The sequence below is a fragment of the Oryx dammah genome, unplaced genomic scaffold, assembly GCF_014754425.2.
Source record: "Oryx dammah isolate SB20612 unplaced genomic scaffold, SCBI_Odam_1.1 HiC_scaffold_20, whole genome shotgun sequence".
NCBI lineage: Eukaryota > Metazoa > Chordata > Mammalia > Artiodactyla > Bovidae > Oryx > Oryx dammah.
Genome location: NW_024070204.1, coordinates 49,344,813 through 49,355,926, shown reverse-complemented (window position 1 = coordinate 49,355,926; position 11,114 = coordinate 49,344,813). Strand labels below are relative to the sequence as shown.

Sequence of the window (11,114 nt, the reverse complement as noted above, 5' to 3'; positions counted from 1 at the left end):
CCCTCTTCCTAGTGGGTGGCAATGAGACAATTTGGGATGGATGACAGGTACACAGTCCTTCTTAGGCTCTCAGGTGAACACATGACTGCATGGTGTGCTGACTCCCAGGTTTCTCTTTTGCTATTTGTCTTTGGGTTTTCCCCAGCTGGCATATATCGATTCCTTTTTTTTTTTTTTTGGCATATCATCACATAAGGTTGAAAACTATGTACCTGAAAACACAGGCAACTTTATTTCATCTTTGTAACATGAATACCTATCCTAGTAGGTTCAAATACAAATTATGTCTACCAGTCTGCCCCCCACAAAAGTGAAAGGTACAAACAGACCAAACATACAAGGGCATTCAAAACTGTAAAGAAATAAGATGAAAGCACTGGCTTTAATTCTCCCAGTGAAGCAGCCAGTGCCAGTGCTCACTTACTTGGCTAATCAGAACACAGGGTCTTATACACAGTGCTGCTCAATGGTTCTCAAACCATTGGATTGCAAAAGGAGTCACCACCCAGAAACTTCTATAGCAGTTTGACAATGACATGCCACCCAGGTGCACAATTAGTGGACTCATCTCCTTGAATAAGCTATGGAGCAGTCCGGGTATGGAGCTCACCTAGTGAATTTCAGGTGGGGTGAGATGAACATCAGCACAGGTATGTGAAGGATCGGAAAAAATCAACTTGGTCCTGTGTCTCAGAGGGTTTGATACCAGGAGACATGACACCTAGCGACACCAGGGAATAGTGAGGCTTCATCAGGAGACCTAACTCTAGTCTCGGAATGTAAGGGCCCAAATTTCCATAATAGCAGGTGGCTTTCTCCAGTTGCTATTTCTCAAGTCCCATTTAAATGATTTTATGTTCCAGAAACAGTGTTGAATACTTACAACAAAGCTTGTACAACCTTGGTTTGAAGACTATGGGTGAAGATAGGAAATGGCCTTATGAACCAGAAAGCAAATTCCTGAACCTCAAGCACAATCTTAGGCAGGAGAAGGAACAGACCCAGGACAGAAAGCAAAAGCAGACCAAGATTAAGTGACAACTTTCACACCAGAAGTAAGCCAAAAGTGAAAAGGGCAAGCTATCCAAACATGCCTGCATCCTTGATGGAGTCATTCCCAGGAGCTATTCAACTTGTGAGAATTCTTTTCTTCACACTCACAAAAGCGTTCAGAATGTGAGGCTTGGGGTCTGACTTTGAATCCCAGCTCCAACTTTTACTCTATGTGTGCCCTTGGGCAAATGATTTAACCCTGCTGAGACTCAGTTTTCTCAGCTATGAAAATGGATGATAATAATAATAATAATACCTTTATCACAGTACTGTTATGATTACAAGAAATATTACATTAAAAATTATTAGAAGAGTAATTCACATTTAGTGAATCTTTTAATACTACTGACCATTATTATTACAATCATTTAAGAAAAAAATTTCATTTTAAAGAAGTTCTGTCTCGATTACTTTCAAGACCTGTAGTGCAAAGCAATTGTCTTTTATATTTGAAAAGCTAAAATGTATCATTTAGACTCTCAAAAGGCAACCTACATAGATCATCTATATTCCTCATAAAACCACAAGTGAGATCTATTACTAACTTCTCCAAGCTCACTTCTCTATGATGTTTCTTACTGCCTATTTTCTAAGTCCCTGGAGGAAGGGAGAAGATATATGTTTATACTTACAAATTCATAGAATATTACCAAAGGAGCACGTGGGAAAGAGGGAATGGTGAGTGTATCCAATAAGGATCAATACATTGCTGAGGAGAGAGGGAGGAAGAATTATTTTCCACTCTATATCTTTTTTAGTATTTTCTAATTTAAAACCATAGGCACATATAATAATTTAAAATTCATTTAATTTAAAAAAATGCTCAGGATGATTTAGTGTAATGTGGAAAATACTAGCCAAGGATCCAAGAGATCCGGATTCTACCGCTTCTATGTACTATGAGATCATGGCGAGACACTTTATATCTTCTTGGATTTCACAGTTATAAAATAAAGAAAATAATGCCTCCCAAATCACCTCATTGAGTTTACATGAGGGTCAAGTAAGATTACAGAGGCAAAGCTGCTTTCCAGAGGACAAAGCATTACACAAATGTAAGATATCCTTATTGTTATTGGAATCCATCCTCCTCAGTTGTTTTGGCTCCTAGGACACAGAAGATGGAAAAGTTTGGCTTAGAGAATCAAGAGTCATCTATTAGCAGAGTAAATGGTGCAGGTCAAACCTCTCTCTACTTTATAACATGCTTCACTTCCCACTCCTCGATCCCCTCACCGAGCACAACAATATCCTAGAGATGTGACAGGAAGAGCTAAGAGCCAGAAGCCAGCAAACAAGAGTCCATTGTGGAGTGACCATCCATAGGGATCTCACCCAGTAGTTTTACTTTTTGGACCTCAGACCTCTGGAGTTTGAGAGCATCTATTCACTGGGGATGCCTCAACATCTTGGCATTAATGACAACACTTTGACCTAAACATCACCTCCCCACGTCCTACATCGATAGATGAGATGAATTCCAAATGGAGAAACATGCCATTGCCAATAAGAAGAAAGGTGAAAGACCCAGCTCTAACTATCTGACCTCTCCAACCATCAAAGGAGGTTTTGCAAACAAGAGGAATTCCTCATCACAGATGGCCCTGTCATTAGATAGGACAACCCATGATGTCAGAGAGAAAAACACCAACCAGGGAGCAATTTATGAACAATCTAAGGACTTCACACTTCTAGCGCTGGAGCTGAATGCTGTGGGCAGCCACCCTCAGCTCCACTAAACAGCCCTCTTAAGTCTCACAAAAGTTCTTATTACATGAAGACAGTTCTAAACCATCATCTGAGAGGTTCTCCTTTCTAAAAATTCACATATAACAGCACTGTAAGAAGCTATTTCACTTTTACAAGCTTTGCCTTGTCAGAGTAAACCAATACTTAGTAAGCATTTATTGTGTATCAGACTCTTTCAGACATGTAATCTTGTTTATCCATTGAAACCTACCCCAAAAAAGCCTCAATTAATCCTGTTTTATAGTTAAGAAACCTGAGGTTCTGAGAGTCCTAACAGAATCTGTTCATAAATGTCCAGCTAAGTTCTGAATCCAGGTCCCCAAATACTAAAGCCAGAGTTCCTTCTCCTTATTCTGATGCCCCCAAATTAAACTGACCACAGAGTACTCTCCAACACTGAAACATTGTAAGTGAAATGTTTAGCTATACTATAGAAAGAGCTAAATTTAAAGCAAAATTCAGACTGTAAATCAGATCATTCAAGTTAAGGCATAAGTTTAAAATATATAAAGGCCAGAGGCAGTGTGGGCAATGGTTAAACTTCACCTAAATTCTGTCACATCAGTGCTAGAGGAGATTGTGTCCCCTCTTTGGACCACTGTACACTGTTGTGCAGGTTGCACACTGCACAATAGTAAGCTTGGATGTTGCCCCCTAGAGATGTCAGTATACATCCTCAGCAACTGTCCATAGCAGTTTACTTTCTCTTGGATATCACTTGCAATTGTGACTACAAAACATTAAAATGTAATCCTGTTTGGAAAGATGAACTCCCCAAATTCCAAATCCAGGAAGTTTAATTATTATTTAAAGGCCCAATGTGAAAAAAAAAATTAGATTTTAACACTAATTTTAAGCCTGGAGATTATCTACAATTTTCTATTCAGAGAAGAGCTGGAGGAGCCAAAGAACACGAGATGTGGAAATGATCACATCACTGTTTTATTCAGATGAACACAAAAGCCAACATACCACTTTCCAAATAAACCATCCTCCTGTCCCAGTCCTAGAGCTCCAAACCCCCTGAAATCAAGCCGTTTTACTTATTCAAACCATGGGATATGCAAAAGATGTCAGAGTTATTATTGTCACATCTTTGCATTTATCTCCTGAAATTCAGGGCCAAGGAACTGAACCAGAGCAATCTCAGTTTCTCATTTTCTATTGTTGTAGAGGATACTATCTCCCATGAAGATTACAGGAAGTATCTAGACTGGAACCATCAGGGTTCTGTGGGCAAGCAGATGGCACACTTGAAATAAGATACTATAAGGAACATTTACTTACAAAGCTACAGGTATAAGAGGAACCACAGGGACAATACAGTAACATGAGGCTTATTAGTAGCCAGGGTGTTAGGCCTAAAGAGGAGAAAAAGAAGTTAATAGAGCCTAGAAGGAGAGAATGTATACAGCCATATCTTGAGAAGAGCTGTGACTCATGGGTGGATGGATACAGCAATCCAAGCAACCTAACAGCAGGGAACCTGGGAACAAATGCTGGTTCTCATTCATCCCTTTCCTCTGGTCTGATGGGACTCCATACTGGACAGACACAACTGGGAGCCAGAAGACAGAGATACCCTTTGTGTGAACCATGTAGTTGGTGTTCAGTCAATAAGTTGTGTCTGGCTCTTTGAGACCCCATGGACTGTAGCACAGCAGGCTCTTCTGCCCTCCACTATCTCCCAGAGTTTGCTCAGAATCATGTCTATTCAGTCTGTGATGCTATCTAACCATCTCAACCTGTGTACCCCTCTTCTCCTCCTGCCCTCAATCTTTCCCAGCATCAGGGTTTTTTTCAATGAGTTGACTCTTCACATCAGGTGGCCAAAGTCCTAGAACTTCACCTTCGGCTTCATCAGTCCTTCCAATGAATATTCAAGATTGATTTCCTTCAGGATTGACTGATTTGATCTCCTTGCTGTCCAAGGGACTCTCAAGAGTCTCCTCCAGCACCACTATTCAAAAGCATCAATTCTTTGGCTCTCAGCCTTTATGATCCAACTCTCATATCCATACATGACTACTGAAAAAAAACATAGCATTGACTATAAGAACCTTTGTTGGCAAAGTGATGTCTCTGCTTTTTAATATTCAGTGGGATCCATATGTATTAGCTTCTCAGAGCAGAGCCAGGTCAGGGTTAGGGGAGGGAGAAAATGGGGGAGAGAGATAAGGGGAGGTGGTAGGAAGCAGATGACTATAGAAGGAAGTCTGGAGGAGGCATAGGCCCACCCTCCCCTGCCCCACTGCAGGCGTGGCCCCCGCTGGGGTCCCCATTGCTTGAAGGGGCGGGGCGACACCTCCGGGAGCGACCTGAGGGCCAGACTGCGGGGCAGAAAGGGCAGCTCCCCCGCCCAGTGTTCGTGAGGCTGCCCACGGAAGGCTGACACCCCACGAGAGCCGTCCAGTCCTCTCGGCCCAGGGTGCGGACGGCTTTGGGTGGCGGGAGACTGGGAGCGAAGGAAAGAGGGTTTTCCTTGCCAGGGAATCGTGCAGAGTACGCTGCCAGCTTCCTGTCTTCTCTTCACCACGTCTGCTTCTGATATCCAGGCGAAGGAACTGGAGAAGCGTGCCTCAGGCCAGGCTTTAGAGCTGATTCTCAGCCATCGATCAAAAGAATCTGTCCCAGGATTTCCCCTTTCCCCTCCTCAGGGGAGGAGAAAGAAGAAGGATCTTTCCCTGGAGGAAATTCAGAAGAAATTAGAAGCTGCAGAAGAAAGTCCCATGAAGCTGAGGTCTTGAAGCAGCCTGCTGAGAAACGGGAGCGTGAGAAAGAAGTGCTTCAGAAAGCGATAGAGAACAATAACTTCAGTAAAATGGCGGAAGAGAAGCTGACCCACAAGATGGAGGCCAACAAAGAGAACCGAGAGGCACAGATGGCCACCAAGCTGGAGAGTCTGTGAGAGAAGGACAAGCACATTGAAGAAATGCAGAAGAACAAAGAATCCAAAGATCCTGCTGATGAGATTGAAGCCGACTAATTTGTTCTGAGAACTGACTTTCTCCCCCTCCCCTTCCTAAATATCCAAAGACTGTACTGGCCTCTGTAAGCAGGTCAGGAAGCAACAGTTAGAACTGGACATGGAACAACAGACTGGTTCCAACTAGGAAAAGGAGTACGTCAAGGCTGTATATTGTCACCCTGCTTATTTAACTTCTATGCTGAGTACATCATGAGAAATGCTGGACTGGAAGAAACACAAGCTGGAATCAAGATTGCCGGGAGAAATATCAATAACCTCAGATATGCAGATGACACCACCCTTATGGCAGAAAGTGAAGAGGAACTCAAAAGCCTCTTGGTGAAAGTGAAAGAAGAGAGTGAAAAAGTTGGCTTAAAGCTCAACATTCATAAAACAAAGATCATGGCATCCGGTCCCAATCACTTCATGAGAAATAGATGGGGAAACAGTGGAAACAGTGTCAGACTTTATTTTGGGGGGCTCTAAAATCACTGCAGATGGTGACTGCAGCCATGAAATTAAAAGACGCTTACTCCTTGGAAGAAAAGTTATGACCAACCTAGATAGTATATTCAAAAGCAGAGACATTACTTTGCCGACCAAGGTCCGTCTAGTCAAGGCTATGGTTTTTCCTGTGGTCATGTATGGATGTGTGAGAGTTGGACTGTGAAGAAGGCTGAGCACTGAAGAGTTGATGCTTTTGAACTGTGGTGTTGAAGAAGACTCTTGAGAGTCCCATGGACTGCAAGGAGATCCAGCCAGTCCATTCTGAAGGAGATCAGTCCTGGGATTTCTTTGGAAGGAATGATGCTGAAGCTGAAGCTCCAGTACTTTGGCCACCTCATGCGAAGAGTTGACTCATTGGAAAAGTCTCTGATGCTGGGAGGGATTGGGGGCAGGAGAAGAAGGGGAGGACCGAGGATGAGATGGCTGGATGGCATCACTGACTCGATGGACGTGAGTCTGAGTGAACTCCGGGAGTTGGTGATGGACAGGGAGGCCTGGCGTGCTGCGATTCATGGGGTCGCAAAGAGTCGGACACGACTGAGCGACTGAACTGAACTGAACTGGCCAGTGTCATTTTACTTTGGTCCTCCTGACAAATATTCTAGAAGCTGATGTAGGACTGACTGTATAGGTAGATCCAGACGGTATGATGTTCTTTTAGGGGCTAAAGGGGAGAAAGGAAAAGTGTTTTACACTGTTTCTAAAGTGCTAAAGGCTTTCTAATGCAGCTATTTTTCTTGCTGTATCTTTTCTACTTCAGTACACCTGGTGTGCTGGGTTAATGGCTAGTACTGTATTGGCTCCGTGAAAACATGTCTGTGAAAAGAGTATGTAGTGGCTTCTTTCAAATTGTTAGATGCTGAATATCTGTTCACTTTTAAATCCCAATTCTGTCCCGATCTTACAGACACTACTGTACTTGAATGGTTAATAAACCTGCACAGTGCTGTTGGTGGCAGTGGAAAAAAAAAAAAAAGGAAGGAAGTCTGGCACAGCACCTGAACTATCTTTAGAATAAATGTACCTTAATAACATCTCCAGGATGGTGTGATCACTCACCTAGAGCCAGACATCTTGGAATGTGAAGTTGAGTGGGCCTTAGAAAGCATCACTATGAACAAAGCTAGTGGAGGTGATGGAACTCCAGTTGAGCTGTTTCAAGTCCCGAAAGATGATGCTGTGAAAGTGCTGCACTCAATATGCCAGCAAATTTGGAAAACTCAGCAGTGGCCATGGGACTGGAAAAGGTCAGTTTTCATTCCAATCCCAAAGAAAAGCAATGCCAAAGAATGCTCAAACTACTGCACAATTGCACTCATCTCACATGCTAGTAAAGTAATGCTCAAAATTCTCCAAACCAGGCTTCAGCAATACATGAACTGTGAACTTCCAGATATTCAAGCTCGTTTTAGAAAAGGCAGAGGAACCAGAGATCAAATTGCCAACATCCGCTGGATCATGGAAAAAGCAAGAGAGTTCCAGAAAAACATCTATTTCTGCTTTATTGACTATGCCAAAGCCTTTGACTGTGTGGATCACAAGAAACTGTGGAAAATTCTGAAAGAGATGGGAATACCAGACTACCTGACCTGCCTCTTGAGAAACCTGTATGCAGGTCAGGAAGCAACAGTTAGAACTGCACAGGGAACAACAGACTGGTTCCAAATCAGAAAAGGAGTACATCAAGGCTGTATATTGTCACCCTGCTTATTTAACTTATATGCAGAGTACATCATGAGAAATGCTGGGTTGGAAGAAGCACAAGCTGGAATCAAAATTGCCGGGAGAAATATCAATAACCTCAGATATGCAGATGACACCACCCTTATGACAGAAAGTGAAGAGGAACTAAAAAGCCTCTTGATGAAAGTGAAAGAGGAGAGTGAACAAGTTGGCTTAAAGCCAGAAAACGAAGATCATGGCATCTGGTCCCATCACTTCATGGGAAATAGACGGGGAAACAGTGGAAACAGTGTCAGACTTTATTTTGGGGGGCTCCAAAATCACTGCAGATGGTGATTGCAGCCATGAAATTAAAAGATGCTTACTCCTTGGAAGGAAAGTTATGATCAACCTAGATAGCATATTCAAAAGCAGAGATACTACTTTACCAACAAAGGTCCATCTAGTCAAGGCTATGGTTTTTCCAGTGGTCACGCATGGATGTGAGAGTTGGACTATAAAGAAAGCTGAGCATGGAAGAATTGATGCTTTTGAACCGTGGTGTTGGAGAAGACTCTTGAGAGTCCCTTGGACTGCAAGGAGATCCAACCAGTCCATCCTAAAGGAGATCAGTCCTGGGTGTTCATTGGAAGGAATGATGCTAAAGCTGAAACTCCAATACTTTGGCCACCTCATATGAAGTGTTGACTCATTGGAAAAGACTCTGATGCTGGGAGGGATTGGGGGCAGGAGGAGAAGGGGATGACAGAGGATGAGATGGCTGGATGGCATCACCGACTCGATGGACATGAGTTTGGGTAAACTCCAGGGGTTGGTGATGGACAGGGAGGCCTGGAATGCTGCGATTCATGGGGTCACAAAGAGTCAGACACGACTGAGCTGAAATGAACTGAACTGAACTGAAATGAACTGAACTGAACTGAATAGCATCTCCATCCATTTCTGACTCTGTGTTTCATCTTCACGCACATGGCCCATTAACAGACTTCTAGATTTTACTCAAATCTGTTTTTTCGATTTTGAGGACAGAGATCTAAAGTCATCTTCACAAATACAATCCACCCTTAAGCCATTTATCCTTTAGCACATAGCCCCTGGGAAAATCATGTTTGAAAAGGGTATTGCCTTTAAATAATAAAGATCATGTTTATTTTTATTTGTGGGAAAAAAGTATGTTTAAGTCCTCTCAACTCTCCTTGAAGAAAGTGCTATAAATTACTCCCTCCAGCTTGCCCAGTAGGGCCATTGGACACTGTGATCTTGGTCATTGGGAGTTTGATGGGAAATAGTGACATTGCTTGGGTCACATGTTCCTGTTTCATTAAACTTTCATTTGACTGCACCCTGATTTCTTCCTGGAATCACACTTTAAGTCCTCTCCTCAGTTATTCCACCAAAACTTGGAGGTAAAAAGTCCAATTACCTCAGCTAAGGAGCACTGTCTGCCCAGGCAGCAATCCCCTCTCCATTTCACTCCAGGCCACTCAGGGAGCCCTTGGATCCCTCTAGAGCAGGGGTCCACAATCTCTGGGATCTGATACCTGATGGTCTGAGGTGGAGCTGATGAAATAATAATAAAGTACACAATAAATGTAATGCACTTGAATCATCCTGAAACCAACCCTCCCCTTCCCAGGCTGTGGAAAATTTGTCTTCCATGAAACTGGTTCCTGGTGCCAAAAAAGTTGGGAACCACTGCTCTGGAGACTCCCATACCTCATCAAGCCTCAAAATCAAAACCTTTATAGTATGTGGGCCCATGGGAGGGGGAAAGTTGAGGAACACCTCCTCCACCAGCCTGGGGATGAATGCTATCCCTTTATTTGTTTCTGTGTAAACCTGACAGAGAGGTAGGACTAAGGTCAATAAATGAACTGTCGATCCGGAAACAGCACTCTAGGAAATACCGTGTTTCACTGAATCTGAGATGTCTAAGAATTTGTAGGCCACATCACTATTTTATGAACCACTGAGAAAGAAAAAGTACCACCAATCAGTGACACCAACTCCCTGCTTCTTTGAAATTGACTTATTCTAAGGCTTTGAGAACTCCTTCTGCCCTAAGGGGCATCTCTTGCTCTGTTCAGGCAATTCTTTTGCACACATTTCAGTAACACACGTAACACAGCTCCAGCTACTTAAGGGCTCTTTCTTTCTTACATCCCATAAAACCCTTGAAAACTATGGAATTGCAGCCATTCTGCCAAGATGAATATTTGCTTCACCAACATCAAAATTATGCCTCATTGCTCTGTTTTGTGCCTTTGTGTACACAATTACTTGTTTCCAGAGCTGAATCATTATGCAAACTTTCTGAAAATATTTTAAACAGCACTAAGTAGTACCAGCAATGAGCATAACTCAATTAAAATGAGGATTCTGTGACCACCACTGACCAAGTTCATACCTCCCCAGGAAACAGCAACCACTGCCTCGCTGGTGGCAAAATAAAACCCACCACTTGTAAATCATCTTAATTTTGGAGATGCTGAAACACATGTGGGAAGGGGGGTGGGGCACATATTAGAATCATTGAAATATGATATATGTTTACATATAACTATGTTTTACTTGCTAGTACTGTATAGTAAGGGTATATTTTGAAACATTTGACCTTAGAAGGTATGTGGGTTGGGTTCCAGCAGAAAATAGATGGCACACATAAGAAGGGGTGATTAAGAGAATTTCATGAAGATATTATTTTATCAAGGTATAGGTAGGGTTAAAGAAAAAGAGCAAGCATCTCTGGCTAGCAAAACCAGAAGACAGCTATGACCTTTGGGCCTCAGAATGTAATAGGAAAGGGTTTATGTGAACCCAGAGAAACCCTCAGTGTAGAAGGGAGTCATTCCAACAAGAGCCAAGGCCTTTGGTAGAGGAAGGCAGCTCCTTCTAGGCAACCAGACAGGCAGGGAATAGAAAGCATAAATATCCTGACCCTCTGTCTGTCTGTCCTCCAGTCTCCCGCCTTTGCCCACGCCACATCCGGGGTGGAGGTCACCCACAGAGCCAGCCCGCCAGGGCAGAGGGCAGGGTAGACTTTGGAGTGGGGGTGAAAGAGAATCCCAACACTGAGGGTTCACCAGAAAGCCCAAAAGCTTTAAAGTGAGGGATTTTGTGGTTGCCTTATAACACTTTTATGACCAAGGTAGAC

The 11,114-nt window shown here is 43.0% G+C and overlaps 1 pseudogene; it reads left to right on the top strand.

Annotated features, from left to right (window-relative positions):
* Positions 1-2,537: 2,537 nt before the first annotated feature.
* On the top strand, positions 2,538-5,849 carry LOC120879395 (annotated as a pseudogene).
* Positions 5,850-11,114: the final 5,265 nt, after the last annotated feature.